The 6,034-nt window shown below is 33.5% G+C and overlaps 1 protein-coding gene across 1 annotated transcript in view; it reads left to right on the top strand.

Annotated features, from left to right (window-relative positions):
• Positions 1–806: 806 nt before the first annotated feature.
• LOC148302108 (uncharacterized) overlaps positions 807–6,034 on the top strand; it is a 105,258-nt gene continuing 100,030 nt past the window's right edge. Inside the window, exon 1 of the mRNA XM_088272155.1 lies at positions 807–944. The gene's annotated coding sequence lies outside the window, so the exon portion shown is untranslated. The remainder of the gene's footprint in view (positions 945–6,034) is intronic.

The raw sequence follows: 6,034 nt of genomic DNA, 5'->3' as shown, positions 1-6,034 counted from the left end.
CCCTCACGTTTATTAGTATTGAGATATCAAAAAATATAAAACAAAATAATTTATGTATTAAATCTCAAATCAAACACTGAATTTTTGAGTCTACTAAGTTGTATTTTATTGTTGAAAACACATAAAAATCAATTTTGTGACAATTGTTTCGCCTAGTTATGGAATTTTAAACGAATATTTATTTAAAAATTCAGACAGATTCAATGCATTAGTTGAATCAGAGTTCTACAAATTAAACGTCAAATCTATAAATAAAACAATTTACTTCTTATTGTAGTCTCTCACTCACCAGTAATGAGCGCGTTTCTACGCTAACTTTTACTACGCTCACATTTGTATTACTCGATACAAAGGTACATCATTAGATGAGATTAAATAAAAATATTTGATTTTCTCTTGATTGATTTAAGTTCCCCGAGATGATAAGGTATTTTTTTAAGGTTGTTGAAAATAATGAGCGAATATTTTATTGATCGTTTTCGGAGCCGGGTCATGGGTGTCTGCTCCGCCGCCGTATGACGTTGATGCCTCTCGTAAAAATAATTACATAAACTTTATTGACGCGAACGATCGGCGTTCGGATCGGGTGCTGTACGCCCGCGATTTGAGATCGATTCGGGTTGCGATTTTGTAGTTTCGTCCGTGATACGGTTCCGTCTAGAGAGGGGCAGACAAGCTGGCAGGTTCCAAACTAACGGGCCTCCTCCGGGGGGTGGCGGGGGAAGGAGGCTCCGCCGGAGGGGGGGGAGACTCTCATGCGGTGGCCCGGTACTAGTATTCAGTAGTAGCCCACCAGTCGCCCATGGTGCACGTGTGACAGCGGCCCATCCGGAAAGCGCGACCCTCTTACCTCCGCAACACGTGAAAAAAAAATTTTCAAAAATTCGCGCGTGTTGAATGAACTTTCCCGAGTTGTGTTAATTTTCTTTTGGATCTAAACTGAGGTATGTGACGCTTGTTGAGAGTGCGCCCATTCATATGTAACATGTTTCTTGACCACCGCCGCCGCCGCCGTCGGATTTGAACCCCGATGCTGTGACCCACTTAGGCGCCGTTTGTGGTGCGCCCGCGGAATGCTACAATTGTGCGCCGAGCAAATTTGGTCCATGTGGAACGGCCACAGGTTTTACTTAGCTTCCGGTAGATTCATCTTTTCGCCTACTGATAATGACACGAGACGCACTTTCCCCTTCTTTCTCAGAAAAAAATCAGACAGATTTTTTTCAGATTTTTCAGGCTAAAGGAGCTTTGATATCCATTAGTACAGAAGTACTTCTCGGAGCTTTTGCCTAAAACTTCGGACCACCGCTGTGCTACATTTTATTTTTTTGTGGCGGATTAACGATTAGTTTAACTAGATTATAATTTAGACGGATTTAAAACTGGTTGTTCAAATATTCAACTAGGATAGTAGTGTAGGCATTTTATGAATATTTAGGGACCGTTTTTACGGCTGATTTATCGTTCTGCTATTATTTATTTTGTGTTTCTTTGTAGACAATTTGGATGACGATAAAAAACAAAGTATTAGGTGACCTAAATACTACCACTTGATTTGATATGTCTCAGATAAATTATTATTATACTCATATAATGATAAAAAAAGACACCCCGTTTCGCAATTTTAAAGAGTTTTTCTTTTGAAGGGTTTTTGCTTACCCTTATCCGCATCCATTACTGCATAGAGCGTTGCTTTGCACTAAGGTAATATAATTTTGATAATTTATTACGAGAAGGAAAAATTATCAGTTCTGAGTTTCAAGTACCGATTCAAAGTTATATAAAAAAATACTAGAACAAAAAATTACTAATATTCATTTTGAATTGAATCCAAGAACTTCAGCACAGCAGCCAAACGCGGTACCACTATTTTTACAATAGTTTGAACTAATTATGCGGTAGATCTATCTCTAGTCATCAGAAGATGTCCTTTCATTACATCCGCATTTTCACATAAAAAAAACACGGGAAATGCCTCCTTATGAATTTATAAATGTAAACCCTTTCGAGAACCTTAAATGTTCCTATAAATAGGTGAAAATACAAATAAAACTAGGATTTCCGCTTATTAAGGAGAATAACTGTAGTTCTCAAAACTAGTCGATTTTATATTGAGAAAGTAGTCTTACTAAATGGTTTAATTTTTATTTTTAAAATAATTTCACATAAATATTCCGTATTTTCAGTAAACCGATTTATTTCCGTCAGCACTTAACTTTACATAATTAAAAACTGTTAGTGATTGAAAAGAATTTTGAACGTAATTTAAATTAATGAATGTTGTTAGAAGGAAGGGGAGTGAAATATTATGACAGTATCAATTTAAGTACCCATAATACTTTAAGCTATTTTTGACACGTTGTATCAAATTTTTTTTTCTTTCAATGTGTCATAGTACACAAATTTTATTTAGTTTAAGTGTTCATATAATTGAAGAGTATAATATAGTAAAATTCTATTAGGATTATTATTTTTGCGATTTTTAGCTGAACGTTCTTATTGGAGTTAGTTTAGAGTATTCAACTAAAGATCAAAAAGCTCCGGAATCAATTCAGCGAGCAGTTATTTTTTTCTATGAATTTGTCAAATATTGAAATTTAAGCAACGATTTTATTGTAAAGTTATTATTTACAAACAAAAAATAATATAACATATTATAAACAAAGAATTTACTAAGTTAATCTTTGAGGTATAAAAAATAAATCTAACTTTCTTACTTAGTAAAAAAATAATGATTTTGTATACAATAATTATAATAATAATAATGAATTTGGATAATGTAAATAGCGCCATTTTCTTGAAATACTACTTTAAGGGTGCATCCGTTATAACTGAAACTATTATTACCTAAGAATTTAGACTGCATAACGTATATTACAATCGATAAACTTAACAAGCATCTTTTTGCACCAATTTATCTTATTATAATTAAATAATGACAGTAAGTGTCGTTTAAAATATTAAGATGATTAATATATAGTATTTTTCGACAAATGACTTTGCCTTAAAGACGATATTTATAAAATAAAATATAATGATTTTTATAAACATAACCTGCCTAATTTTTCACAATACTTTGAATTTGTTCAAATATATTACTTGTTCACAAATCTGAATTTTCTAAACATAAGTTTAGTTCGAGTTATTTTTACATTTTTGATATATAACAGCCTATATATACATATTTTTCTTGATCTACGTTGAAATATCAAACAGCCTTAGGTTAATTTTATTATTTCAAAGAAGTATTTATACTGTATACATAAAGCGACCCGTTATATATCAGATCGGAATCAAGTCTCTTAGTAGGGTAGGTTCGAACCCGGAATTTTTTATTTAGACTCAGTGACACTAATCGTGGGATCACAATACGATTTTTTTTGATCAGAAAATCTAGATTTTAAGTATCTGGAACTGATTTTTCTCCCTAGTTTTTATACATTTTAACAAATTTTCACGTTTTTAATGTAAGTTTTACCACTAGTTCTTAAAATTTATTGTGACGTGTTTAGATGCATCCCGCACCATTTTCAAACACCGTATGTGAAGCTTAGCCTAAATTTAAGATTTGTGTCCTTGTATCTTATTCTTATTTATTTTTATATTTATTATATTATATATTTATTCTGTCCGCCTCCGTAGTGTAATGGTCAGCACGCTCGGCTACCGTTCTGGAGACCCGGGTTCGATTCCCGGGGGGGGTCAAATAAATATAAGTGATTTTTTCACTCTAATATTTATTTAATAATACCCTGGACTGGTCCTGAAGCGGAGGGCTGATCACCTTTCCTTCATATGTAAACGATCAAGATAACACTGCGTTTATATGAAGCAGTGCCCTATGCACCATTGGGGTGCGGATAAGGGTTATATGTATATATTTATTCTTATATATTTTATATCTTATTCTTATTTACTGTTTTTTTTGTTTGTTTTTTCGCTTTTATTTTTATTTTTCTTATAAGTAGAAATATTGACAATAGAGGGAGACTTTAGTCATTGTCATATTGTTAATTATTTGTTATTATTATTAATATAGAATAAAATAACAACTACATCGTATTTTCCATATAATTTTTTTGACCTGCGACCGGGTTTCGTGGAAACCGACAACATCAGATTGGTGCTAGTCAGATGTCCAGTCCAGTCTGATGATGTCGGTTACGACGAAACCCAGTCGCTGTTTAAATTAAATTTATATGGAAAAAAACTATATATTTGTTATTCTATTATGTAAAATGCAGTTGTACGGAAATTTTGTAATGTTAAATATTATTTATATTTTTACGAATTTCTATTGTTTCAAAATGCCGATTCAATTAATGATGTTTTTAGCATACTCAGGTTTGATCCACGACCGAGTGCGTTAGACAAGATGGATTTCGGTGTCTGTATCAATATACGCGGCGTAAGGACAAGACACTCGCACAAACGAGATCGATAAACCGTATCCGACATTTCTGCTCAAGAAATGGTAGCATTGAAGAATGTTGTTTGGCCGAATAAACTGCGATATTCACGTGTAACAGGTTACAAGAGAATACAAGAAGTGAGTGGATGATGATTGATCTGAAGTGAGCTTCGTAATGGGTGTTTATTCTTTCATGGTATCACGTACATAACGGGACGTAATAGACTTGTGTTGCCAAATATTTAGCGATCACCGAAACGATGGATTTAAATCATTTCCGAACGCGCTCCACTTTACAAATTAATTCCAGAAAATCTCGCTCTTAATTCAGAATACTGCATAAACCATTTTCAAAAAAAATCACAAATAAAGAATAATAATAATAATCGGCGGGTATGTATGAGGGGATGCATGAACGTGGAAGAGGCGAAGAATGTTTAGAGAGTGGTGTAGCGTTCTATTCTCTCTGCCTACCCCAGCGGAGAAGTAGCGTGATGGTTAGTTAGTTTTTTTTTAATCACAAAAAAAGAATTTCTCATTATTTTTGACATCTCATCAAAGATGAAGAAGAATTTGGAAGTCTGGGCATCTACGGGGCTGACGACCGTCATAGGCTAGTTTAAGTGATCACTTGTAACGTTCACCAATTCTACCTATTATTGACAACCACACAACTGAAATTCTTGGAAGTTCTATATATATGAACCAATTTCAAAACATTGTTCTTGAATCACAAGAACTTCACTAGAGACATCTATTGGTGAGCCTATGACGGTCGTCAGCCTCGTAAATGCCCAGACTTCCTTATTCTTCTTTATTTTTGATGAGATGCCAAAAATAATATGAAAATAATTCCTATAATTGGAGATAATCCAGATTTGTAAACAAGTATTTGGAAACACTCAAAATGTTGTAAAATGATTTCTGTTTGATAAATGCTTTTCTAAATCCAACATAGATGGCTGCTGTGAACTCATATGTACCGTGTCATGAGATTGATCAATATATCTTCTTCAAAACCTTATGCGCACTCGACGGTGCATAAGGCACTGCTTCATATAAACGCAATGTTATCTTGATCGTTAATACATTAAGGGAAGGTGATCAGTACTTCGCTTCAGTTACCAGTCCAGGGTTATATTGAATAAATATTAGAGTGAAAGAAGCACTTTTATTTGAACCCTCCTTGGGAATCAAACCCGAGATCTCTAGTACGGTAACCGAGCGTGTCGACAATTACACTACGTAAACGGACAGATATTACATATACATTCCGTAAAATAAAATCCTTTCTTCTAATTTCAAAACATATCCCGGGTGTCGATAACGAGCGAATTGCGTAGTGTTTTGCGTAACTTATTTATATCAAGGTTTTATTGATTTCTTAGATTAAAAAAATCTATTGAGATATTCATATGAAAATCAGAGCATTCATAAGGCTTGAAACTTATCATCGGCTGGTTTAACCGACATTTTGAGGCGTTTTCTAGTAACACAATAATTCAGAAAAAGGTTAACTTGCAGTAATGCAGGATTTCTGGTACCCTTTAAATTAAAATTAATTTCATTAAAACAATTTTCAACTGTAGATATCACAAACAAAATTTTACAAAAATTTAAAAA

The sequence above is a fragment of the Brachycentrus maculatus genome, unplaced genomic scaffold (genome assembly GCF_059751285.1).
Source record: "Brachycentrus maculatus isolate JH-2025_06_01 unplaced genomic scaffold, ASM5975128v1 h1tg000477l, whole genome shotgun sequence".
NCBI lineage: Eukaryota > Metazoa > Arthropoda > Insecta > Trichoptera > Brachycentridae > Brachycentrus > Brachycentrus maculatus.
This window is presented reverse-complemented; position numbering and strand designations above follow the sequence as displayed.